Below are 16,258 nucleotides of genomic sequence, written 5' to 3'. Positions count from 1 at the left end.
TGGATGTAGTCAAGGATGACCTGAACTTCTCTTCCTCCTCCCTTCACCTCCCAAGTGTTAGGCCTGCAAGTGTGTGCCACTCACCTCAGTTGATGCCACACTGCTGATCAAGCCAGGGTTCCATGCAAATGCTCTGCCAACTGACTCCACACCCAACCCGAGAGCCATTGTCTTGGCATCCAGCTAATAACAAACTTGCAAGTGTCCCAGCCTTCTCTTTATCTGCTCAGTTTCCTCCCAGGCTCCTATCAGTGCCCCTCCCTACCAGTTAGTCTCTGAAGTGGGGTCTGTACTGTCCTTCAAAATCCAGTCCTGGCCAGTGTGCCCTACTTCTCTCCCAAGCTCATGTGCATTAGGCTTCTGTGCTAGTGTGTGTGTGTGTGTGTGTGTGTGTGTGTGTGTGTGTGTGTGTGTGCTGGCCTGTGTACAATCTTGCCAAACAAGTTCCTGGGGGCAGTCTCTCTGTGTCTATCTTCTGAGAGTCCGTGGTTTAGCCCACGGTGGTTAGATTCATAGTGATACACACCCTTGTGATTTGTTCCTCAACAACAGCACCGGTGAACTATTTCACTGATCCACTGTTGTGACATGCCTCTCAAAGGGGGAATGACAAAAGATGGGCTTACCATGTCTTCCATGTGTGTTTACTTGGATCTGAGGGGCTGTACTTTTTATGTGAATTCATATGGGACCTAGGTCATATGAGGCAGGATTGCACTGAGTGCCCAGGACGGACCTCCAACATGACAGGTTTCTTGGACAAGGTTTGGCACCTGGCATAGCCAGGACTCTAGAACAGCTGGTCCACTCCCTTCTTTATAGAGCCTCCAGATCTGTTTGTTACCGGGTTCTTTCTGTGTGCTCCCCAGACCAGAGACTTAACCTCTTCTGGGTCTCCAGCATGCACACAGAACCTTCTAGAGAATCGGAAAGCAGCCTCAGAAATGGTCCACAGCAATTTCTATCAGTTTTTACAGTAAAATCAACTCATGAGCCTACTCATATTTGATGTTGGGGGTCAGGCAGATAAGGCCGTGACTAGGGGATAGGGGTCTGGGCCACCAGAAGAGACCATAGAACACTTTCTCCCCGCTGACAACTGCTTAGTCACATTCTGTGAAGGCTGCAGGCTTGCTTTCTAGAATTCCAAGATTTCTACAAAAGCCAAGCTGTCTCTTAGATTATTTTTATCAACAGTAAGAACACCACACACACACACACACACACACACACACACACACACACTGCCACCCCCACCTATAAGAATTTTTAAATTTAAGGCTGAGGAAGTAGCTCGGTAGGGAATGATGTGCTGGCTGGGCAAGCCTGAGAGACCAAATGCAGAGCCCTGGCACCCATGGGACTTCTCAGGGTGGAGGGCTGGGGTCAATGTCAGGCAGATTCTAGAGACTTCCTGTCCTGTCCTGTCCTGTCCTGTCCTGTCCTGTCCTGTCCTGTCCTGTTGAATTGTGAATTGTGAATCTAGGTTCAGTGAGAAACCCTGTCTCAAAAAATAAGGCAGAGGGACCAGTAGAGGGCTCAGTAGGTTAAGGGTACTCAGAGCCAAGCCTGACAATCTTAGTTCAAGTCCCTGAACCCACACAGGAGAGAACTGACTCCCACAAGCTGCCCTCTGACTTAAACACATATACCATGACAGATGTCCATACGCACAGATACACAAAGATAATTAAATGTAAATTATATCTGGGCAGTGGTGGAACATGCCTTTAAATCCCAGCACTCAGAATGCAGAGACAGGCAGATCTCTGTGAGTTCAAGGCCAGCCTGGTCTACAAAGACAGGACAGCCAGGGCTACAGAGAAAGACCCTGTCTTGAAAAAACAAAAATAAATAAATAAATAAATAAATAAAAATAATAAGGTAGAGAAAAGCAACCCTATAGGAGAATGTACACATGTGTAACACACACACACTATAAACCTTTCCACTTAAAAGATGTCTGGCTTAAAGATATCATCTTGGGAGCAGGGGAGGGAGCTAACTTGTGTCCAGGGTCCCTCAGAGACCAGTCTGCATAGGTGAGAGTGCAGACTGCAGAAGCAACACAGCTTCTGGGACAGACCCTGTTTTGGGCTCCAGACATCTAGGCACCTTCCCTGCCAGAGGAGAGGTGTCCTCCTGGTAGGGCTCTGACTGCCGGAGCAGGGGAGGGAGCCATCTTGTGTCCCGGGTCCCTCAGAGACAGTCTGCACAGGTCAGCTCCCAGACTGCAGAAGAGACACAGCTTCTGGGACAGGCCCTGTTTTGGGCAGGGCATTCATCTTCAGCCAGGAGGCAGGTCTGAATGCCAGACCTCTGTGCACCTTCCCTGCAAGAGGAGCGCTTGCCCACAGAGAGTACTCTGACCACTGAGACTCAGGAGAGAGCTGGACTCCCAGGAGTGCTGACAGAGGCTAACAGAATCACAGGAGGAACAAGCTCCAACCAGAGACAACTGTAACAACTAACACCAGAGATTACCAGATGGTGAAAGGCAAACGTAAGAATATTACTAACAGAAACCAAGACCACTCACCATCATCAGAACCCAGCACTCCCACCTCAGCCAGTCCTGGATACCCCAACACACCTGAAAAGCAAGACTCAGATTTAAAATCATATCTCATGATGCTGATAGAGGACACCAAGAAGGACTTTAATAGCTCACTTAAAGAAATACAGGAGAACACTGCTAAAGAGGTAAAAGTCCTTAAAGAATTACAGGAAAACACAACCAAACAGGTGATGGAATTGGACAAAAACATACAAGACCTAAAAAGGGAAGTAGAAACAATAAAGAAAACCCAAAGTGAGACAACTCTGGATATAGAAACCCTAGGAAAGAAATCAGGAACCATAGATGTGAGCATCAGCAACAGAATACAAGAGATAGAAGAGAGAATCTCGGGTGTAGAAGATTCCATAGAGAACATGGGCACAACAATCAAAGAAAATGCAAAATGCAAAAAGATCCTCACTCAAAACATCTAGGAAATCCAGGACACAATGAGAAGACCAAACCCACAGATAATAGGAGTAGATGAGAATGAAGATTTTCAACTTAAAGAGCCAGCAAATATCTTCAACAAAATTATAGAAGAAAACTTCCCTAACCTAAAGAAAGAGATGCCCATGAACATACAAGAAGCCTACAGAACTCCAAATAGACTGGACCAGAAAAGAAATTCCTCCCAACACATAATAATCAGAACAAAAAATGCACTAAATAAAGATAGAATATTAAATGCAGTAAGGGAAAAAGGTCAAGTAACATATAAAGGCAGGCCTATTAGAATTACACCAGATTTCTCATCAGAGACTGTGAAAGCCAGAAGATCCTGGACAGATGTTATGCAGACTGTAAGAGAACACAAATGCCAGCCCAGGCTACTATACCCAACAAAACTCTCAATTACCATAGATGGAGAAACCAAAGTATTCCATGATAAAACCAAATTCACACAATATCTTTCCATGAATCCAGCCCTTCAAAGGATAATAAAGGGAAAACACCAACACAAGGATGGAAACTACACCCTAGAAAAAGCAAGAAAGTAATACTTCAACAAACCTAAAAGAAGACAACTGCACTTCATACTCATCAAAGGTAAAATCTACCAAGATGAATTCTCAATTCTGAATATCTATGCTCCAAATACAAGGGCAGCCACATTCATTAAAAAAAACTTTAGTAAAGCTCAAAGCACACATTGCACCTCACACAATAATAGTGGGAGACTTCAACACCCAACTCTCACCAATGGACAGATCTTGGAAACAGAAACTAAACAGAGACACATGGACACTAACAGAGTTATGAAACAAATGGATTTAATAGATATCTACAGAACATTTTATCCTAAAACAAAAGGATATACCTTCTTCTCAGCAATACATGTTACCTCCTCCAAAATTGACCATATAATTGGTCACAAAACAGGCCTCAACAGATACAAAAATATTGAAATTATCCCATGCATCCTATCTGATCACCACGGACTAAGGCTAAGCTTCAACAACAGTATAAATAATAGAAAGCCAACATTCACGTGAAAACTGAACAACACTCTACTCAATAATTTCTTGGTCAAGGATAAAATAAAGAAAGAAATTAAAGACTTTTTAGAGTTTAATGAAAATGAAGCTACAACATACCCAAACTTATGGGACGCAATGAAGGCAGTCCTAAGAGGAAAACTCATAGCTCTGAGTGCCTTCAAAAGGAAACTAGAGAGAGCACACACTAGCAGCCTGACAGCACACCTAGAAGCTCTAGAACAAAAGGAAGTAAATTCACCCAAGAGGAGTAGACAGCAGGAAATAATCAAACTCAGGGCTGAAATCAACCAAGTGGAAACAAAAGAACTATTCAAAGAATCAACCAAACCAGAAGCTGGTTCTTTGAAAAAATCAACAAGATAGATAAACCCTTAGCCAGACTAACTAGAGGGCACGGTGACAGTATCCTAATTAACAAAATCAGAAATGAAAAGGGAGACATAACAACAGAATCTGAGAAAATCCAAAACATCATCAGATCCTACTACAAAAGGCTATACTCAACAAAACTAGAAAACCTGGATGAAATGGACAACTTCCTAGACAGATACCAGGTACCAAAGTTAAATCAGGATCATATTAACAATCTAAACAGTCCCATTTCCCCTAAAGAAATAGAAGCAGCCATCAATAGTCTCCCAACCAAAAAAAAAGCCCAGGACCAGATGGGTTTAGTGCAGAGTTCTATCAGACCTTCAAAGAAGACCTAATTCCAACTCCCCTCAAACTATTCCACAAAATAGAAACAGAAGATACTCTACCCAATTCATTCTATGAAGCCACAATTACTCTGATACCTAAACCACACAAAGATCCAACAAAGAAAGAGAACTTCAGACCAATTTCCCTTATGAATATCGATGCAAAAATACTCAATAAAATCCTTGCAAACTGAATCCAAGAACACATCAAAACGATCATCCATCACGATCAAGTAGGTTTCATTCCAGGGATGCAGGGATGGTTTAATATATGGAAATCCATCAATGTAATCCACTATATAAACAAACTCAAAGACAAAAACCACATGATCATCTTGTTAGATGCTGAGAAAGCATTTGACAAAATCCAACACCCCTTCATGATAAAAGTCTTGGAAAGATCAGGAATTCAAGGCCCATACCTAAACATAATGAAATCAATATACAGTAAACCAGTAGCCAACATCAAACTAAATGGAGAGAAACTCGAAGCAATTCCACTAAAATCAGGGACTAGACAAGGCTGCCCACTTTCTCCTTACCTATTCAATATAGTACTTGAAGTCCTAGCCAGAGCAATTTGACAACAAAAGGAGATCAAGGGGATACAAATTGGAAAGGAAGAAGTCAAAATATCACTATTTGCAGATGATATGATAGTATATATAAGTGACCCTAAAAATTTCACCAGAGAACTCCTAAACCTGATAAACAGCTTCAGTGCAGTAGCTGGATATAAAATTAACTCAAACAAATCAATGGCCTTTCTCTACAGAAAGGATAAATGGGCTGAGAAAGAAATTAGGGAAACAACACCCTTCAGAATAGTCACAAATAATATAAAATACCTTGGTGTGACTCTAACTAAGGAAGTGAAAGATCTGTATGATAAGAACTTCAAGTCTGGGGCTGGGGAGATGGCTCAGTGGGTAAGAGCACCCGACTGCTCTTCCGAAGGTCCAGAGTTCAAATCCCAGCAACCACATGGTGGCTCACAACCATTCGTAACGAGATCTGGCGCCCTCTTCTGGAGTGTCTGAAGACAGCTACAGTGTACTTACATATAATAGATAAATAAATCTTTAAAAAAAAAAAAAAAAGAACTTCAAGTCTCTGAAGAAAGAAATTGAGGAAGATCTCAGAAGATGGAAAGCTCTCCCATGCTCATGGATTGGCAGGATTAATATAGTCAAGATGGCTATCCTGCCGAAAGTAATCTACAGATTCAATGCAATCCCCATCAAAATTCCAACTCAATTTTTCACTGAGTTAGAAAGGGCAATTTGAAAATTCATCTGGAATAATAAAAAACCTAGGATAGCAAAAACTAGTCTCAACAATAAAAGAACCTCTGGGGGGCTGGTGAGATGGCTCAGCAGGTAAGAGCACCCGACTGCTCTTCCAAAGGTCCTTAGTTCAAATCCCAGCAACCACATGGTGGCTCACAACCATCCTTAACAAGATCTGACTCCCTCTTCTGGTGTGTCTGAAGACAGCTACAGTGTACTTACATGTAATAAATAAATAAATCTTTAAAAAAAACAAAACAAAAAACCTCTGGTGGAATCACCATGTCTGACCTTAAGCTGTACTACAGAGCAATTGTGATAAAAACTGCATGGTACTGGTACAGTGACAGACAGGTAGATCAAATGAATAGAATTGAAGACCCAGAAATGAACCCACACACCTATGGTCACTTGATCTTTGACAAGGAAGCTAAAACCATCCAGTGGGAAAATGACAGCATTTTTAACAAATGGTGTAGGCACAACTGGCAGTTATCATGTAGAAGAATGCAAATTTATCCATTCTTATCTCCTTGTACAAAGCTCAAGTCTAAGTGGATCAAAGACCTCCACATAAAACCAGAGACACTGAAATTTATAGATAAGAAAGTGGGGGAAAGCCTCCAAGATATGGGCACAGGGGAAAAATTCCTAAACAGAACAGCAATGGCTTGTGCTGCAAGATCAAGAATTTTTTGACAAATGGGACCTCATAAAATTGCAAAGTGTCTGTAAGGCAAAAGACACCGTCAATAAGACAAAAAGGCCACCAACAGATTGGAAAAGGATTTTTACCAATCCTACATCTGATAGGGGACTAATATCTAATATATACAAAGAGCTCTAGAAGCTGGACTCCAGAAATTCAAATAACCCCATTAAAAATGGGGTACAGAGCTAAAAAAGAATTCTCAACTGAGGAATACCGAATGGCTGAGAAGCACCTGAAAAACTGTTCAACATCCTTAGTCATCAGGGAAATGTAAATCAAAACAACCCTGAGATTCCACCTCACACCAGTCAGAATGGCTAAGATCAAAAATTCAGGTGGCAGCAGATGCTGGCGAGGATGTGGAGAAAGAGGAACACTTCTCCATTGCTGGTGGGATTGCAAGCTTATACAACCACTCTGGAAGTCAGTCTGGTGGTTCCTCAGAAAATTGGACATAGTACTACTGGAAGATCCAGCAATACCTCTCCTGGGCATACACCCAGAAGATGTTCCAGCTGGTAATAAGGACACATGCTCCACTATGGTCATAGCAGCCCTATTTATAATAGCCTGAAGCTGGAAAAAACCCAGATGTCCCTCAACAGAGGAATGGATGCAGAAAATGTGGTACATTTATACAATGGGGTACTACTCAGCTATTAAAAACAATTAATTTATGAAATTCTTGGGCAAATGGATGTACCTGGAGGATAACATCCTTAGTGAGGTAACCCAATCACAAAAGAAGTCACTAGATATGCACTCACTGATAAGTGGATATTAGCCCAGAAACTTAAAATACCCAAGATACAACTTGTAAAACACAAGAAAATCAAGAAGAAGGAGGACCAACATGTGGATACTTCATTCCTCCTTAGAATAGGGAGCAAAATACCCATGAAAGGAGTTACAGAGACAAAGTTTGGAGCTATGATGAAAGGATGGACCATCCAGAGACTGCCCCACCCGGGGATCCATTCCATAATCAGCCACCAAACACAGACACTATTGCATATGCCAGCAAGATTTTGCTGAAAGGACTCTGACATAGCTGTTTTGAGTGAGGCTATGCCAGTGTCTGGCAAATACAGAAGTGGATGCTCACAGTCATCTATAGGATGGAACACAGGGCCCCCAATGGAGGAGCTAGAGAAAGTACCCAAGGAGCTGAAGGGATCTGTAACCCTATAGGTGTAACAACAATATGAACTAATCAGTACCCCCAGAGCTTGTGTCTCTAGCTGCATATGTAGCAGAAGATGGCCTAGTCAGTCATCATTGGGAAGAGAGGCCCCTAGGTTTTGCAAACTTTATATGCCTCAGTACAGGGGAACAGCAGGGCCAAGAAGTGGGAGTGGGTGAGTAGGGGAGCAGGGCAGGGGAGGGTATAGGGAATTTGCATGTGAAATGTAAATAAATAAAATATCTAAAAAAATAAAATAAAATAAAAAAAGATATCATCTCTGCTGATCCTGGTTTCTATAGCATTTTGAAGGTGAAGAGACTCCAGTGTTAAGTTAGTTGCTAATGTGGTAGAGCAGTGGAGTTCATCTAACCCTAAACAATTTTTACAAAATGACTAAGGTGCTTAGTCTACAGAAACTGAGGTCCTGGGCTGCGGCTGCAGAGGTGGATGGAGGGCTTGCTTAGCATGCACAAAGCCCTGGGACCCATCCACAGCACTGCATCAACTGACCTAGTGTGGTGGTACATCTATAATCCTAGTACCTCAAGAGTGGGTGACAAAGGCAGGAAGATCAGAAGTTTAAGGTCACCCCAATTACATAGCCAGTTAGAGAACAGCCTGGACTATAGGAGAACCTGCTTCAAAAAAGAACCACAGCAAAAAAACTGTGATACCCAAAGGTGAAATTCCTGGCAGGGTATCTTAGCCATGACCTCAGTTCCTCAATAGAGACTCTAAAACCTCGGAAGGCATGGGATGACGTATTTCAAATTCAGAAATAAAAAGACTACCAGCCCAGATTACTTTGTCAAGCAAAGGCACCCTTCATAAATAAAGGGGAAAAAAAAAACCTTTCCATGATGAACAGAAAGTAAAAGAATCCACTTAGACAATGCTATGGAAGATACTTGAAGGAGCTTGACATATAGAACATATAGAAACATCTATGAGGTCACAGTAAAGCACAAGCTGCCTTAGAGCACTAAATAAGAAAATAGCAAACATAAAACCATCAAAGACGGTTCAACATACAGAAATCAATAAATGTGTGCATTGAACTTTGGCCTCTAACGTTTTCCTTGGCTTAAAGAATGCAGCCGCACCCGACCGCCTTTGGTGGGTGTGACTGATTGACTTTCAGTGAACAGGAGGCCCTGCGGGAGGGCTGCTCGGGAGGGCTTGTTCCTTCCACCGCATGCCATGCTGCTCCTTGCTGGCGTCTCACACCACAGTCGTCTGGTTTTGAGCAATCTGTTCCTGGAAAGCAGAGGGAAGGAACAGATTGACTCATTGCCTGTGTGTGGCCAAGCGATTTATTTTTAATGCGACTAAACAAGACACACACCTGCCTATGGAAACACAGTCACATTGATGCATTGATGCATCGGGGACTCAGATGGCCATTCAGGCAAGGAAAAGACAGAGGAGGCAGAAAAGAAGTGGGCTAAAGAGAGCGGAGGAATGGGAGAACAGACAGAGAAAGAAGAAAACAGAAGAGAGGAGGGAGGAAGGGGAGGTGGGGGAGGGGAGAGAAGAGAAGAGGGGAGGAGAAGAGAGAGAAGATACAGCCTGGGCTAGCTCCTAACAGATGAGTAGCATCTCAAGTGCCCCATATGCCCTTGACTTACCCTGACTGGTACTTAAATTCTCATACTTAGACTGCCTTGCCAGTGACTTCACCACAGGCAGCACGCCCCACCCCCACAGTGCCGAAGCAGTGGGAGATGCGGATCACTAGACTCCACCCACCATATACACCTCAGCAGGAAGGTACTTGGGAGATAGTTTATGAAGTTGTTTTTTTTTTTTCCTTTTCTTTTCTCTTCTCTTCTTTCCTTTTTCTTTTAGAGGCATGGAAGCATAAAAGCAAAGTTGATGAGAGCCACTAGCAGCAGGGAAAGGCACAGAGGCACTGTGAAGATAGCTTATTGCTAAGAGCTTGCTTTAACATGAGGACCTGAATTTAATCCCCAGCAACCAGGTGAAAAGGTCAGCCAAACCGGCACATGCTGATGATGCCAGCAGCGGGAGGCCGGCACAGGTGAAGTCCTGAGGCCAGCCTAGCCTACTTGGAGAAAATCTGTCTCAAACAAACAAACAAACAAACAAACAAACCAAAATCAGCCAACCAACCAAACCAAACCAAACCAACCCAAAACCCTCAAGGTGAATGGCTTCTGAGGATATACCTCACACACACACACACACAGACACACACACACACAGACACAGACACACACACACACAGACACACACACACACCACACACACACACACACACACAACACACACACACACACCACACACCACACACACACACACACACAGAGACACACACCACACACACACACACCACACACACCACACACACACACACACCACACACACACACACACACACACAGAGACACACACCACACACACACACACACACACACACCACACACACCACACACACCACACACACACACACACACACACACACCCCACACACACACACACACATACACACACCACACACACCACACACACACACACACCACACACACACACACACCACACACACACACACACACACACATACACACACCACACACACACACCACACACACACACACACACACACACCACACACCACACACACACACCACACACACACCACACACACACACACAGACACCACACACACACACACACACACGCAGGCAGAGAGAAATATACATGCTTTTGACCACTCTTCTTCACAATTTTCCTGTGGCTGGGAGGAGACATGAGTGTACATGGTCTCACTCCAACCCACTTCTCTCCAGAGCAGCCTAGGAAACTCGTGGCTTTGGGAAGCTAAGTTCCCCTCCTCCCCCAGCCCAGCTCTCCCCTCTGCTCCCTGAGTTAGAACCACTCTGCTAGCATCTGCATGAGCTGAAGCTGGCAACCAGATCAGTCCCCTCCGTATGCTGCCCTTCCTTCCAATGCCCTTCCATCCAATGCGCCCTCTCCTTGGTGAAGCTGGGATGCTCCTGAAGGTAAGTGTGACCCGCCCCCCACTGCGGCTTCCTGCTTGGGTTCACAGCTGGAGGCATTCATTCTCCATAGCAACAGCCCATCTTGGTGTCTTCTGGTAATTTTTTCTTTTCTTTTAGCGATTTCATTTCGAGCTCCTCAGCCTGCTTCAGTAGTGTTACAAAAAAAGAAAAAAAAATGATTATAAAGTCCTCATACCATCGGACAGAAAGATCCAGGATGTGCGAGAAGAAATGGATATTCAACCATGGCGGTGAAGCCATTACAAGTCTCTACAAGAATTGTCTACAGACACATGCGTGGTATTCCACTGGTCTCCCTAAAGGAACATAGTAAGAAGCAACCCTCCCCAACCGTAACAGCCAGCACCCACTGACCAGGTATGTGAGGAACAGGTTGCCCTGTCCTGGTCAAATCTCAGTAGGGGCACTGCTCCATAAAGAAGCTTAAGTGCACCCATGTGAAAAGCGCTGCGTGGGAAGCCACCCAGGCAGGCAGCTCCCAGATCCCCAGCTGCCAAAAATTACGAGCAATTGTAGTATAAATTATATCAGTAAGTTGCCACGTGATGTCTGCAGGCGTTGAAAGCATACTCTGGGGGGTGAGGAAGGCCCTCTTCTCAGACCCAAGCGTGTTTGTGTCAAAGGCTCCTTCAAGACCCCTCATCTGGGATAGGCTGGGCCCTGGCTCTGTGACAAGGACAAAAGAGAAGGGCAAAGCAGCCAGAGAGTGTAGAAACACTGTGTGTGTGTCTCTGAGAACAGCGAGAAGGAGAGCCATTTCCAGCAGAGGTTACTTACTGCTACTTGTCCCACAGCATAGCAATGTCGGCAGTGAGGGGCTGCGTGGATGGCTCAACGGTTAAGAGTACGCAGAGCTCTTCCAGAGGGTTGGAGTCCAGTTCTCAGCACCCATAGCAGACTGCTTACAACTGTTAGCATTCAGTCTAATCTCCACCCCACAGCTACCTGGCAACAGCCAGGTATGCTCCTCTCCACAGTTACCTGGCAACAGCCAGGTATGCTCCTCCCCACAGTTACCTGGCAACAGCCAGGTAGACCTGGCCCATTATAAAAGAGGCTGCTTGCTCCCTCCTCTCTCTCTTACTTGCTTCCCTCTTGCTTCTCTCTTGCCCTCTTGGGCTCTTCCCTTCCCCCTCTCTCCACATGTTCATGGCCATGGCCGGCCTCTACTTCTCTACTCTCTCCCTCTCTCTGCCTTTCTCTGCCTCTACTACTCTCTTAACTCCCCTCCCCATGCCCCGAATAAACTCTATTCTATACTATACCGTCTGTGGCTGGTCCCTCAGGGGAGAGACATCCCCATAGAGACATCCCCTTCCCCATACCTCACCACACCCCCTTAGAACATATCTTAGACCTCTCTATCTTTTTAATAAACACATCAACAACCACCTGTAACTCCAGCTCTTAGGGATTCAGAGATCTCTTCTGGCCCCTGAGAGCACCTCACTTACAAGCACATTTCCCCCCTCCCCCCGCCCCCACCCAATGGGAACAGGAAGCAGATGGTCATCCAAGGAGAGAAAACTTTCTTACAGGGCTCTGTAAGGAGCCGACACAGCCCAGGGCTTCCGGCTGGTTTCTGTTGGATGCTGTATGCACCTGGCTTGATGATGCTTTGCTGACTCTGATACTTGGTGTCCTTTTACTCTTGATTGCTGCTTGATAAACTTGCTCATTCTCTGGACAGAACAGCAATATTTAGTATGGCTCCGGAGCAATAGATAAATAAGAGAATAGTTAGGAATGGGAATTAGCTCAGCTGGTAGAGTGTTGACCGAGCATACATGAAGTCCAGGGTTTGATCCCCAGCACCATAAAAAAAAAAATGACCTTGGTGATGCTTGTAATCCCAGCACGTGGGACAGTAGGACTAGAAGTTCAAGGTCATCCTCAGCTATGTGAGATCCTGTGTCAAATAAGCTATTTTTAAAAGGCAATAACTGGGGCAGCTGAGGAGGTCCAGAAGGGAAAGATGCTGGCCACCAAGCCTGGTGGTCATCATCAGGTCCCCATGATCGGGCCCGTAGATTGTCCTCTGGCTGCCACACAGATGCATTGGCAAGTACCTGGCCCTCACAATAAATAAGTACATGGAAAAATAACTTAATTAAGCCAGGCATGGTGGTACATGCCTTTAATCCTAGCACTTGGGAGGCAGAGACAGGTGAATCTCTATGAACTCAAGGCCAGCCTGGTCTACAAGGTGAGGGACCAGGTCTGCCAGGGCTGTTACACAGAGAAACCCTGACTAAAAACCCAAAACAAAATAAAATAATTAAAAAACCTTTATTAAATCAATTTTAAAAAAAACAGTAGCTATAGGGAGATTAGAAATGGCTCAGAGGTTAAGAGCACTGTTGCTTCTGCAGAGGCCCAGGGTTCAATTCCCTGTACCAACATGGTGGTTCATAACCATCTGTAACTTCATTTCTAGATCCAACACCCTCTTCTGACTTCCTTGGGCTCCAAGCACACATACAGTACACCTAGGCATGCAAGCAAAACCACACATACACATAAAGTAAAATGAGATCTTTAAACAAACAGATATAATACAAACAAACAGAAAGGCAGTAGTCATTGCTTCTAATAGCATCCATCCCCAAGAAATATTACTCATGGAAGATTAAATAAGCCACAATAAACTCACAGTTCCTCAAATACTGCAGAACAACAGACATGGTAGAAAGCTCAAGACATACGTCAAGCAGCAATACTTATAGTCCCAATTACAGAAAACACAAAAAGTTATGTTTAGGCATACATATATCTAATATATGCAATATACCCACATTTGTATCTATACAAACTTATCTATTGGCTTATGTGCAAGTGGAGTTTGCCCACAGAGGAGCCGGGGTGCCGTAACAGGTACTGGCAATGCTGAGAGAGACTGGTGACTGGTGACTTCCAATCTGATATGTTAAATAGGTACCTCAGTTAGCCATTTGTCCTGAGTTTGAGACCTACCACCAGCTTCCCATGGAAAAGCAACATGGAGAAGTTCAACAACTTATTTCCTTTGTTGAGACAAGGTCACATGCGGCCCAGATTGGTCTCAAGCTCACGGTGGATCCAGAAATGACTTTGGACTTCTGATCCTCCTGCCGCCTGTTTAGGGCTCCCTGATACTAAGTAAGCACTCTACCTACCACCCGAGCTAATCTGGCTTAAGCATCTCACCAAATCTGGCTCAAGCTCTTTGAGATCATTGAGGAGCTGGCACATAGAGACTTTAAGGACTCATACATTTTCCATGTGTGTAATTTAATAATGGAATTCTCTCTACCAAAGACTGAATTTTTACGTTATGAAAGTTTTAATTAATTAATTTCCTTCTCTTTCTTTCTCTCTCTTTCTATCTTTCTTTCTTTCTTTTCTTCCTTCGTTCTCTCTTTCTTTCTTTCTCTCTCTTTCTTTCTTTCTTTCTTTCTTTCTTTCTTTCTTTCTTTCTTTCTTTCTTTCTTCCTTTCTTCTTCTACTTCTTTGACAAAGTCTCATTTTGTGGCTCTGGCTGGCCTGGACTGTCTGAGCTTAAACTCACAGAGATCCACCTGCTTCTGCCTTCTGAGGCTATGGAAATATCTGAGTGGCACATTTTGTCCTTTTCTTTGTGGCCTTCTACCCACTTATTAGCCAGCAAGGTCAATAAAGCCAGTGGGTACCTCTTTATTACTGTCCCATGCCCAGACTTGTCTCTTGTCTCTAGGCACCAACCCTACCCACTTCTTTTTAGGTCCTCTGTGGCCCAGCCCTCCCTCCCCAATACCGGGAGGCTTGTCCTGATTTCTTGCCATTGGTCTTTACTCCCATAGGACCCTCCCCATTCTCCATTCCAGTTTCCGGTCCACAAGGGTCATGAGAGTACAGACTCAAGGCTCAGAGCTGATTCCTGTTCTGCAGTAGAAGGGTGTACCCATTTCTCCTCTGACTTTTTCTCTGTGCTGAGATCTCAGAAGGCAGAGAGACTCCTTGTCTGTTTTGCTTCACAATTTTATCTTCAGAGCTTGGCCCCGGGAGCAACACACCACAGTGCTCAAAGGCAGTGCATCAATATTTGAAATTAGCCAATTATCCTCAGCAAACCAGGTAGCACTGAAGAAAGGCAGGGAATTCATTCCATCACAGGGTTCAGCCTGGCAAGCTTATTGAGCGCCTTGTGTGCTCTATACAGGTGACTCTCCATCCATGCCAACTTCTGTGTTAAAATGAACCTGGCCCCCTAAAGGAAACCAATTACCGAGCCCTTTCCCTGGGTGTCTGTGATCACCATAGAAATATCACCAGTAGCCATTGCCGGCAGGATTGGCTCTGCAAAGCGTTTTAAAGTTTAGCTGGAAAGCCTCTGCAAATGTCAACAGCACCACTCCGTCTCCTGCAAACCAGTGTTCCAATCAGCAGGACGGCCTTTTCCAGCTCACGGAGCAATGACATTTTAAAAAGTCCCCACATAATCGTTTCTCTGGAAGAAAAATACCAAAAGGCAGAGAAGAGGCAACAGCGATCACAGCCTCCAACTGCACACAGCCCGAAGTACTTACTGCCTCTAGGCTCCACAGGGCAGACACTGGAGACACAGAGGCTCTCCGGAGTCATGTTTCTTGATGTTGTGACCAAATGCCTGATAGTAACTTAAGGGAGGGAGGGAGGGAGAAATGGAGGGAGGGAGGGAAGACTTAACTTTGACTTATAGTTCAAGAGTACAGACCATCATGACAGGGAAGGCATGGAGAGAAACAGAGAGATAGAAAGACAGAGAGAGACACAGAAACAGACAGATACACAAACAGAGAAACAGATACACATACACAGAGACAGAGACAGACACACACAGGGAGGGAGGGAGAGGCAGAGACAGAGAAATCACTTTCTTCTTTTGATTCAGTCCGGGGCCCCCCCAGCCCATGACTGATGCTGGACGCATTTACAACAGCTCTTCTTACCTCAGTTAATCTAACCTCATAGACACATGAGGGGTGATTCTAAATTTCTTCAAGCTGATAATCAAGAGGAACTACCACAAAACCCTATTTGTTCATCAGGGAACTAGCCTGGTGGCCCAACGAGACTCAATATCATAGATCACGAGGGCCTTTGGGGGTCGATCGCAAGAAAAGAGAATGCTATTCTTCACGGCACATGCCCTGCAGGGCCGCTCTTCTCTTCCTCCTGCCAGCAGGTGTGACGATACCATGCACAATTCTGGAAATTTCTCAGCTGAAGGGAGAACATACCGTTCTTTATTTTTATGGGGGAGTGGTT

The sequence above is a fragment of the Mus caroli genome, unplaced genomic scaffold, assembly GCF_978045245.1.
Source record: "Mus caroli unplaced genomic scaffold, Mus_caroli_1 scaffold_11, whole genome shotgun sequence".
Lineage (NCBI taxonomy): Eukaryota > Metazoa > Chordata > Mammalia > Rodentia > Muridae > Mus > Mus caroli.
The sequence above is the reverse complement of the archived record's forward strand: the minus strand, read 5'-3'. Positions refer to the sequence as shown.